Raw genomic sequence first — 11,927 nt, 5'->3', positions numbered from 1 at the left:
GGCCAGCCTGGTCTACAGAGTGAATTCCAGGATAGCCAAGGCTACACAGAGAAACCCTGTCTCAAAAACAAAACAAAACAAAAGGTGTAACACACCAAACCACAGGGCAGGCAACTCTGACACCCACTGGAACTCTGACACCCACTGAGCAAGACTAGGGGCCTGAGAAATGTGTACGCAAAGAATGAATGGATAGATGTGGCAGAGGGGGATGTTTAAGGGATAGAAAGCTTAAGTCTTCCTTTCAAACATACCCAAGAGATGCCTAGCCAGAACCCCAGTGAGGGGACCAGATAGATCAGAATGGCTTCCGCGTCACCCCCAGTGGGCAGCCTAGGGAAGTGGAACAGTCACAGGAACAAACTTGGCCTGAACTTTGTCCAAAACTCAAAAGACAGAGTGGAGGCCAGCACAGGAAAGTGACCCCAGTGAGCATAGCCCTTCATAGCTCAGTAAGGAAAGGGAGGATCGGAGGACACATAAAGAACCCTTTGAGGGCTTTCAAAGGGGCTCCTGCCACCCCACAAGGCTGAGGTGGAGCAGGGGGAGCAGATACCCTCTGCTGACGAGAGGCCGCAGGCAGCAGTCTGGGGACAGGCCCCGCCCCACCACTGTCACACAGCAATTCTATGGCCTCTTTATGCATGCCAGAGTCCCCCACGCCCCAGGCCCGGGGAACATCAAACGGCTTCAGCCCCCACCCTGACCCCGCAGGCTCTGCGACCCTGTGTCCTCCCTTCGCACTCACAAAGAGGGCTGCTTTCTCACAGGCTGGGTTCCTCTGCAAGCTAAAAACATACTTGCTTATCCTTCATTACAAGCCACTGTCCTTCCCAGAGAGAGAAACCTGGTAAAGGGGGCACGCGGGGTTGGGGAGGGGGAAGGTCTTGCATCGAGGCACTACAGTTCAACTTCCCTGGCCCTCTCCAGACAAGTTGAGAGAAAGGGTATGGGGGATCCCTGCTCCTCCAAAGTAGACTGATTCAGTGCTTTGTTGCAAGCTGAGCAGACCCTCTAGGCTGGCAACAGAAAGGATGACCGTTATGGATAGGAGTTGTTTCCCAGTGTGGCACCCTGACTACCTATACCTTTGCCTCAGTCCCAGGAGACCAATGTCATGAACCTTGCCTAATAAAACTTGGCACACTGCACTACCAAAGTACAGTGAGATCCTCATGGTAGCATCTTAAGGAAACTTGGGAACATCTGAAAAAAAAACAGACGAAAACCAAAATGGTCCCTACGAGGTATTGAGCTTGCTCTTCTACAACCTTCTCTTGCAGACCTTGCCCAGGTACTCTGGGAATTTCTACCTGGGCTTCTGGGAGAGGGGATGCCTTTCAACCTACTACTCAGCCTATCGGTCTCTGAGGCCAATTATTTCCAAACACGGAGGGCCCCTGTTTACCCCATCCTGCCGGAGAAAAACTCAACAGCGACTACACAAACTGCGCTCAGCTGCCTCACAATCATCTCAGAACACCCTCACGATGCAAGCTCTCCACTTTGAGGGAATCCTAACAAAGAGCGGGGGCTGGCCAGAGGGAAGGGGGTCCCAGCCCCACCCCGGGCAGGTTCCCTAGCTCCTGCCTCCCCCGTGGCTGGGAGGCCAGGGATTTAGAGTTCACCCTGCGGAGCTGCCTTTTCTTCCCTCAGACTGGAAGCCTTCTGCTTAGCAGCTTGTCAGAGAGAGTGAGGGGCTGCAGGCCGGGACACAAAGGGGGATTAAGGAGAAACCTCTGGGCCTGCAGAGTAATCCATCAAACCCTCCCCGGCTGCCAGCTCTGGCCCCTTCCCACTCAGCTCCCCTTCCAGCTGCTGCTGGCCCCCCACCTCCTCCTGCTCTGGAGCCCTGTCACAACCGGGCAGCAAAGAGAATCCCAGGCCCTGGGGGGGCAGCGGGGGCACACCAGAGACACTGGGAAAAGGGCAACGGCTCCCTCCCCCCACTCACTCGCGATGTGTGAAAACCCAACAGGTGGCAGTGGCTTGAAGAAAAGTTGCTTTTGTTGCGGTGTCTAAGAGCCCTGTGCAGCCTCAGGATGGAAACAAATGCTGGAGGATGGGGGAGGGGGAGGGAAAGGGACAACAGGCAAGTCCCTTGGAGCCAGCAATGATCTCCCCTCCCCTCCTCTCTCCACCCTAGTGACAGGGACTCCCGAGCTGGCCTGAACCTCACCTTGACCAGTCTAAGCTGAGGCTGAAGTACCCTTGAGGCCTCCTGGTCTCCCCCTGGCAACAGGCAACACACACGTGCATCTTGTTTCCAGGCACCTGGGCCTCCCAACCAGACTTCACTGCTGACAACAGCTGCCACCCAAGGTCAAACTGTGTGTGCTCTCCATACCAGGACAGGCACTAGTCTTCTACCAGGAACCCTCTTCTACCCCTGGGGCTGGAGAACTGACTCTGACCATCCGGAACCCTGGCAGGTTCCACAGTGATCTAGCTTTTTACAGGTCAGCTGGATGGGCCTGGGTCTGATGCCAGTTTGAGTCTGTTTGTAACTTGACCTACTGACCCTTTGTTTCCACATCTACGATTTATAACTGCAGCTACATGCATACCAGGCCCCCTTCCAATCAGTTTACTCTGCCAGCCACTGGGTGATAGGGGTACAGCTGCCCACTCGTTTCACCGATGGAACTCAACACCACTGACTTTAAGCGGCAGGTATGGCTCAGTGGTGAAGTGTTTGTCCCTCATGCAGAATGTTCTGGAATCCCATCCTTAACGCAATAAAAAACAAAACCCTGACAAACCACAACTTAGAAACTATGTAGTATGTGAGGAAAAGGATACAAAAGGCCTTTGGTAGGGGGAACCTGGGTGTGGCTTTCCCCTGTCCTTGACCCACATCCTAACACAGTGGTTGGGAAGATCAATTTTGCCTTTCTCCTCAGCTTCCTCTGCAAGGCCTCTTACCAGATCCCAGCAGCCCCCAGTGGCACAAGGAATGCCAAGAATGTAAACGCCTTCCCAGGTGCTGGCCCCAACAGGTGAGCCGAGGTCAGTGCCACAGATCTGCCACAGATCTGCTCCAGAGGAAAGACTATCCCAACCTTACCAGATAGATGCTTCCGCCCACAGGGACTATTAGGGGACAGGTGAACCTACCAACTGCCCAGGGGTATTTAGCACATGCCAGGAGCTTTCTTTTGTTTTTGTTTGTTTGCTTTTTTGGTTTTCCCACACAAGATTTCTGGGTGTAGCCCTGCCTGTCCTGGAACTCACTCTTTAGATCAGGTTGGCCTTGCAAGAGATCTAAATGCCTGGGAGTCCTGAGATTAAAGACATGAGCCACCACCACCCAGTGTTTCGTAGACCTCTTAATAAAAGTCTACCATAGAAAGTTGGTATTTCATATTCTTAGTTCACAAGAAGGAAATGTTAGTTTCGGAGAACTTTAACACTTCCAAGGTTGAAAAACTCAAACCAGGGGCTAGAGAGATGGCTCAGTGGTGAAGAGCACTGACTGCTTTTTCAGAGGTCCCGAGTTCAAATCCCAGCAACCACATGGTGGCTCACAACCATCTGTAATGGGATCTGACGCCCTCTTCTGGTGTGTCTGAAGATAGCTACAGTGTACTTATATATAATAAATAAATAAATCTTTAAAAAAATATTTTACACAAACCAAAAAAAAAAAAATGAAAGAAAGAAAGGAAAGAAGGAAGGAAGGAAAGAAAGAAGGAAGGAAGGAAGAAAAAGAAAAACTCAAACCAGGAAATTTACAACCTTTCAAAACTTCTGGAAAACACTTTGAACTGGGAGTCAGAAAGAGGTAGTCCTATTTTGTCCACATTGATAGCTATGTAACGCAGGAGAGTTGCCACACTAGGACTCAAGTTTCCACACCTGTAAACCGAGAGCTAATCTAGCTAATGCCTAAGGTGTATGGTTAGGTGATCCAGCACCTGTCCTGAGCCTCGGGTAGGGTGATCTCATGGACAGGTGCCCACTGACAAGGCCACAGGGCGTTAGGGAGGAGCTTGTCAGCCAGTCTTCACCAATGAAGCAGGGAGATCCTTTGGGGAAGAGTTCCCCCGGCAGCACTTACCCCATCAGACCTGTCCACACATGGCCCAGACACCAGCACTGTGCCAAGGTCAGAAGTCACCTGAAACGCAGCCCAGTAAGCAGGGCATCGGGGACAGAACTGCCATCTTTCCTCTCTCCTGGAGCTGGACTCTGGTCCTGGCAGAAATTAGTAACTAAATTCTTTCTCGTCTTGGTCCACAATAAAAGCAGAGTGCCAAAAAAAAAAAAAAAAAAACCCGAAGTCCCCCACAGAGGAGGAAGGGAAGCGCGGGAAGCAATGGGGGTCTTGGCTCAGTCTCTAGGTCACAGGGAAATTCCCTCGCACCCTTCCAGAGCCTCTCTGCAAAGCGAAACTTCAACAAGCCTTTCTCTCTGTGAACTTGACACCTGCCACTCAGCCAGGCCAGCCTGGGCAGCTCTTCCCATGGTGCACACAGCCAATCCGAGCTCTCTCCCTTAGCCTGGCCTCTCTCTGGAGGTGAGTGAGGTACACGGGAGAGGGGCCGCGCGCTGAGCATTTAGGTCAAATGCACAGCTGAGCAGGCCCCTGGGCACAGTGTTCCAGCAAGGTGCTATCCCAGCTCTGGGTGGCTGGCCTGCCTCCAGGGTTGCAAATCTGATGGTGTCCTGGGTTCTGTCTGCCCAGATACTCAAGTCTGTGGCCAGCCTATCTGTAAGAATGGCTCTGGGTCAGCCAGTTCTGTGGAGAAGATGAAGGACATACCCTGTAAAAATTCTAGCATTAGGAAGGCTGAGGCAGGAGGACTAAGTAAGGGCTTATGACCAGATTGGACTACATGGCAAAACCCTGCTTCAAAAGAGATAACAACAATAACAATATCAACAACAACAACAAAAGGCCAGTGTCAGTGGGTCATTTCTAGTCCCAGCAGAGGGAGGTGGATCTCCATGAGTTTGAGGCCAGTCTCGTTTTCATGGCGAGTTCTAAGTCAGCCAGGGCTACACAGTGAGACCCTGTCTCAAAAACAAAGGCAGACTGAAGACCCAGTTCAGTGGAGAGACTTCATAGAGCTTCCATAAGGTCCTTACCCAAAAATAACAATCACTCAAGAGAACAAGGTTAAGAAGAGACTAAAAGGGGGCTGGAGAGATGGCTCAGTGTTTAAGAGCACTCCAGGGGTCCTGAGTTCAATTCCCAGCAACCACACAGAGGCTCACAACCATCTGTAATGGGACTTGATGCCCTCTTCTGCTGTGTCTGAAATGAACAACAATGTACTCGCATACATAAGATAAATAAATCTTTTTTAAAAAGAGAGAGACTAAAAGAGACTATTGACAAGTCAGTCTACCCACCCTGAAGGAAGCTCACCTCAGCATGCAACCTAAGCACCCCTAAAGAAATGTCAAAGAGGAGCCCCCAGAACACGCCCATCAGTACTCATTGAGTCACAACTGTTTACCACCACCCCTCCCCACCCCCACCAGCAGTGAAAGTGTTGCTTACAGACAGCTCTGCTTGGCAGGAGAGAGAAAGACGAAAAAGTGCAAGCCATGTGCAGTAAGGTGGTATAAGAGCTAAGACATGGCCCAGCAAGTAAAGGGCATGGCGGTTGCATAGTCAAGGCTTCCTGGAGGAAGTGGACATATGGCTGAGTCATGAAAGGTAAGCAGGTGCTACGCAGAAAGGGCACATAGGCCCTAGAGCGTGGGATTTCCAAACACATTCACCCCTCCTACTGGCCCCTCTCCAGTGAGGGGTACAGGAAAGAACATGAGAACCAAAACCACACAACTGGGTTCTGATCTCAGATCCGGCTCGCAGATCTGTGTGTCCTAGATGGTCACACCTCCTTGGGCCCAGGACAGAGGAATTTACTGGCACTTGGCTGGGTTTTTGCTTCCAGCTATTTCCCCTTCCTGAACAGCCTCTGCCCTTCACCTGAACCCTCTGCAGCTCAAGTCCCACACCTAATCCTACAGAATCCCTGAATCTGCCCCTTTCCCATGACACTCTTTCCATGTGGTCCAGACAAGACAGAAGCAGAGCACGGCCCAGGCCCCGAAGTCTAGGAGGCAGGCAATGTAGAAAGCTTTTGATTGGATCAGGGAGTCCAGGAGTCAGCTAGGGACACTCCGGTACTGGGTACACAGATCTCCAGCAAAAGGAGCTGGGAGTCTTACAATGGCCACACCCCTAAGAGACTAAGCGCTCCTAGCTCTTGGGCACTATTTGCTAGCTCAATGCCCACTTGTCATTAGAGACTTGGGGGTTGCTGACAGCACTCTGGGGAGAGGAATTCCTGGTAGGGGCTGCCTGGTCCTGAGGAGATCCCATCTGCCTGGACATTTAGCCTGGTGTGGGTTTGATAACCAGTGAAAGCTGAGATAGAAGTTGCTTCCTACCTTCTTCATGCTTGCTTGTCCCAGCTCCCCAAAGAAAGTGGTTTCCAAAGTTAAAAGAACAAAAAAAACATCTTTTGAAATCTATCTGGTTTATGCAAGTTTGGCTGACATACACACCAAATCTAATTCCCACAGATAGAACCTCCACTTTACAGACATCGAAATAAAGCCAACAGCAGAGACAAGGGGACATCTCCAACCTTAGAATTAAAAAGGCCCCCCACGCTGGGCAGTGGTGGCTACTGCGTATGCCTTTAATCCCAGCACTTGGGAGGCAGAGGCAGGCAGATTTCTGAGTTCCAGACCAACCTGGTCTACAGAATGAGTTCCAGGGCAGCCAGGGCTGCAAAGAGAAACCCTGTCTTGAAAAAACCAAAACCAAACCAAAACAAAACAAAAAGGCTCCCCACACCTGCCATTCAAGGAGGGAGAAACACAGACCACATAGCAAGGGGGAAAAAAAAAAAAAACGAGATTAAACAGGTAATTCTGGCCAAAGATCAGGACACAGATAGAGCTCTGTCCCTAGCCCCTGCCCCCAGGCAGTGACACTAGACAAAGCTCTGCACTCTAGCTCTGTTGCAGTGAGTCAAGTGGCATCAGCATTTGAGACGCTGGGCCTGGTACCAGCTGGTCCAGACTCCACAACACTGTCCAGCAAACCGGGCCACCGGCTCATCAAAGGAAGTTAGGCTGGGAGGGCTAGGGAATCTAACTCAGTGACAGAACGCATGCCTAGAAAGCTAGGTTAGGTTTTCCTTGTGGTTACCAAAGAGTAGCATGAAAGACCCCACCCTCACCCCTACCCCCACCTCCACCCCCAAGCCTGGAAAGAGAAGACAGAGCGGAGTCCTCACTGCAGGGCACCTTCCCCAAACAGTCTTCCTAAAATAACATGTAACCTTTCTACATAGAAGGCTCTTAACCTTTCAGGGTGTATATTCACCTCCTTCGCCTCCTTGAAGTACCCTCCCCCAGTCTGTGAGTTTACTCTTGGAAGGGAGGCAAGAGATGGTTTCTGCACTAATCATAAAACCCATCAGGAAGTATAGAGAGGGGAAGAGATCAAAACTGTCCATCCACCCTGTCTTGGTCTGTTCTTCGCACTGGACCCAGAATTCAATTGTAAATGTGTTCCTCCTGGCTTACTTATATTATATATGGTGATGTCCCCTGCCTGGCTAGGGACCGGTTTTGTAAATTAATCCACAGTGATCGCCTCCCCTGTCACCAACTAGCAGCAGCTGACATTTATCAAGCTCTCCATAGGCAGCTGCTCAGCTTGGAGGTTTACCTGCAGCGGGTCGCCTTAATCCCCAGATCCTGGAAGGCAGGCCCTCGGATGCTTGGTTTACACAGGAGAAAGCAGGAGACTGATAACTTTGGAGGAAATGGGATTTGAGCCACTTGCTAGAACCAAGCCCCCCAACCCCCTCTTTTTTGTTTTTTTTTTCGAGACAGGTTTTCTCTGTGTAGCCCTGGCTGTCCTGGATCTCACTCTGTAGACCAGGCTGGCTTTGAACTCAAAAATCTGCCTGCCTCTGCCTCCTAAGTGCTGGGACTAAAGGTGTATGCCATCACCTCCCGGCCTAGAACCAAGTCTCTTAGCTACTTAAACTTCCCAAAGCCCATGAGACCTTGTCCTCAAAGAAGTAAGCCTAAAACAGTCTCTTTAAAAAAGAAAGAAAGAGCAGGGCTCAAGCTAGGCATGATGGCATCCACCTATAATCCCAGTGCTGGGAGGTCAAGACAGAGTTGTGAGTTCAAGAGCAGCCTGAGCTACATAGACATTGTATCAAAAAAAAAAAAATTTAAAGTTTAAAAAAAAAAAAAACAGAAAGCAGGGCCCCCAGCATCTTGCACCATCTGCAGACCATCCATCCAGATGACAGGTGATAAATATAATAGTTAAAACTAACATTCATTGAGCATTTTCTACATTTCACAAATAACAAAATAGGTTTTGTTTTGAGGGGATTTTGTTTTGTTTCGTTGTTTGTTTTAGACAGCCTCTCAGATAACTCAGGCCAGTCTGGAACTCATTATGTAGTCAAAGCTGGCCTTGAACTCCTAATCCTCTTGCTTCTGCCTCCCAAATGCGCTGAGATTACAGGTGTGAGCCGCCACACTGGGATAAAGAGGTAGTTGAGTTCTACACGTGTTATTTAATGAAGTTGTATTTTTAGACTGTGCGTTATCTTTGTCCGTGCTGGTTGTTTTTGCCGTCGTTAACTTCAATAACAAAGCTGGGTAGAGGGTATGATAATTGTCATCACTATGGTCCCCACTTTGCAACAAGGTTGAAAAATTAAAGAGACTTACAGACTAGCAGAGCATGGCCGGTGGAGCACAACAGGCAGCAAGAAAGCCACCTTTTGGGCAGTCTGTATTCTCACCCCTGAAGTGCCGTTACCGTCCATAGGTCAGTTACCACCAGAAATCAGTCTTACTTCCAGTGACCTTGGACCACTCTTCTCCACCTTTCTCTCTCCAGGGCTCTGCCTAGGCCCAGTTCTAGCTTGGGACCAGTATACATCTTTTCCCAACCCAGCAGCTTGCAGGGCATAATGCGCCACTCAAGGACTTTATCCTGTTCCTCCTCCTGCTCCTTGGGGGGGGGGGGTGGGGGGGTGTTACTAGTGAGCCAGGAGGGATGGGAGGACTTCACCCTCCACTCCAAACGTGCATAGGAAAAGCTTCTCTTGGCAAAGATGGTAACTGGGACCTGTATGGCCACAGCTTGTACTATTTATTATCTTTAGATTCATCCAGTGAGTCAAGCTCCATTTTCTGGGCACTTTTAGTACAGTCTTGCTTCCAGGCCAGCCCTGGAGCTGGGGCAGGCGGGAGATAAGGGAGGAATGAGGGAATGAAATGGATCCAATAGAAAGGCCAGAGGGTTCAAAATCCTGTCCCACTTACTCCCTTAGGACACAGTCTTCTGTGTGGTTCCTCAGCTTTCTGTCCAGCATATAGTTTCTGGACCCTTCTCTTCCCAGCTGTGTATGTCAACCTGTTCTCCCTCCACGCCTTAGGCACGTAGGCCCACACCGAAAGCTTCACACTCTGGGAATGGGATTGTGCTTGTTGCATAGGAAACAGAGGCTAGAAATCTTAACCTCCTCACCCTAAACTTCCAGGAACCCAGCAAGTCATTCTGAGCCATGTCTTACAGTGCCGGTCTGCAATGCCCTAGCTGGGCTATTCAAAGCTCAGTTTAGCTAGCTAGGCTACGGGCTGTCACAGCTGAGCATCATGTTCTCGCCAGGTCTCCACCGGGCCAAACTCTTCCTACCTCCAATTCATACCCGTAGGGAAAGAGGAAGCACTGAGTACTCGGTGGCCTTGGACGAGTCAAGTGTGTGTGTCCTGAAGGAGGGGGCTGAGTCGGAGGTCAAGGGACAGAGCAGTCACAGGGTTCCCTGTCCGGGAACGGAGACGAAGGAAGAGCTGAGCCTGCAAGCTCCTGGAGTTTCTCCACCGGGCGTGCTGCCGCCCGCCTAAGCGCTTTCTCGCGCTGTAGAGTACTCCCCATCCCCACCTGAGCCTCGGGACACAGGAGCCACAGCCCGAGCTGCTTTCGTCTCTGCAGGTGGGTAACGGAGGCAGAGAAGGGGCGTTCAGGATCGCACATGTACACACAGACTCATTATCCCAGCCTCAACTCCACCTTGCTCCAATTCTCGGGTCAAGAGAGCTGGGTCCCCTTCTGTCTCCGACCAAGGCGCCCGGCTTGAAGGCCCTTCCAGGGTTCCCCTAAGTGTGGACCGTGCGCGCCGCGGTGACTCATCCGCCCCTTTCGGGCGCAACCCGGACAAGGGAAGAAATAAACGCAACTTTCCAAAGAAAACTCTGCGGCGGGAGGCTGCAGCAGGGGCGGCCGGCCCTCCGTCGGCCTGGCCCGGGACTCCACGGCTCCGATCCCGCCCTCCGCGCGCGACCCCGGACAGCGGGCGCCCCAGCACAGGACTCCGGGAAGGAAGCGCACTGAGCGCGGACGCGAGCGGGCGCCTGCCCTGGGCACCCGGCCGCCAGGGGCCGCGCCCTCCCCGCGAGCCTCCGCTCGCGCAGGGCCGGGACGCCACGGAGCGGCCCCATCCCGCGGGGTGCCGAACGCCACCGCCGAGTACGGCCACCCGCGCGCTCCTTTCCCGCCGGGACCAGCCCCTCCCCTACCTGGCCCGGCGCGCGGCTGTCACCTGGGGCTGGCGCGTGCGAGCTCGGACCCCTGCTTCCCCAACGCGCGCCAGCGGGCGGCTTTTAAATCTCCAGGTTACTCAGTGGGGGGAGAGAGCATGCGCGCTGGGGCTGCCAGGAGGGGGGCGGGGCGAGGCGGGTCGGAGGTGGGGGGTGCTGGGAGGGGATGGAGGGGTGGGGCTGGTCCCCAGGGGAAGAAAGCGGGAGGTGGAGAGGCAGTCTCCTTTCTGGTCGCGACCGGACGGGCAGCCCCCGCGTGGCTCCTAGACTGCCCTGTCATTACCTAGGGCCGTGCACCGCCCCCTCTGCCGCTCGCCACCAAAACATTTAGGTAAAAACTACCCGGCTCCACGGGGTACCTCCCCTCCGCTCCCCAAGGCAGTGGGCGACCATTGCCCGCGCGTGCCATTCTGGACATCCTGCTGTCCAGGCACAGCTGCAACCCACCCTCCCTGGACCATGCCTTGAAAGGATCTGTCACATTCTTCGAGCTGCTTTCCTTCCTCTCAGAAAGCTAATTCGTGCCTCTTTTCTGCAACTCGAAGACAAACTCCCAATTCTTTTTTCTTCTTCTTTTACTTGTGGGTGTGTATACGGAAGGAGAAGTGATAGATTGTCACCAAAATGTTCCCAGTCAAAGTTTCCAAAATGCCTGGACTCACAGGAAACCAGAGCAGGTGGGAGGCAGAACATTGTAATCCTAAACTGACCCCGGGTGGGGGTTGGGGACTTTATTGTGTCTCTTTCATCCATGGAATTTTATAAGGTGGAGAGAAATTCATTTAGGCGACTTGTTGACTTCAATACCACAGGCTAGACATTGCTGCATTTTTATTTTATTTTATTTTATTTTGGTGCATGAGACTCAAATAATCACAAAAATATTAGAGGGAAATGTGTTGTTGATAAGTATTATATATTGGGCTGAGGATTATTTTTATCATCTCAGTATGAATATAAACAGACATTTTTTTCCCTTGTCCTTATTCTCTGGGCAAGATAGATATAGCAGGAGCTTACTTATGTGAGCACTTACGTCATATCAAATGTGTGTGATGTCTCAGGGAGATGAAGTCCACAGGAAGAGATGTGCAGGTTTATGTACAAACACAACATACACCAGCACGCTATCTTGAGACCCTGAGGTGGATCGGGTATCCATAGCGTCCTGGGACCATCTGCACTACAGAATCCCAGAAGATGCTTTTGACAGGGAGGACCTGGCTGGCCTTGGATGGGAACTGGCCACTGTTGCCCTGGATTGCAGGGTTAGCCTAGTGTTAACCATTGTGCCCCATTGAGCAAGTCCTTCCCATGTTCTG

General features: G+C 51.8%; 1 protein-coding gene across 2 annotated transcripts in view; it reads right to left on the bottom strand.

Moving 5' to 3' along the window:
* Slc45a3 (solute carrier family 45 member 3) overlaps window positions 1-10,722 on the bottom strand; it is a 21,976-nt gene extending 11,254 nt beyond the window's left edge. The window contains exon 1 of one of the 2 annotated variants that reach the window (XM_031382027.1): window positions 10,585-10,722. The gene's annotated coding sequence lies outside the window, so the exon portion shown is untranslated. The remainder of the gene's footprint in view (window positions 1-10,584) is intronic. The other variant, XM_031382037.1, reaches the window with a different exon arrangement.
* Window positions 10,723-11,927: the final 1,205 nt, after the last annotated feature.

Source organism: Mastomys coucha, unplaced genomic scaffold, assembly GCF_008632895.1.
Source record: "Mastomys coucha isolate ucsf_1 unplaced genomic scaffold, UCSF_Mcou_1 pScaffold1, whole genome shotgun sequence".
Taxonomy (NCBI): Eukaryota; Metazoa; Chordata; class Mammalia; order Rodentia; family Muridae; genus Mastomys; species Mastomys coucha.
The sequence above is the reverse complement of the archived record's forward strand: the minus strand, read 5'-3'. Positions and strand labels throughout refer to the sequence as shown.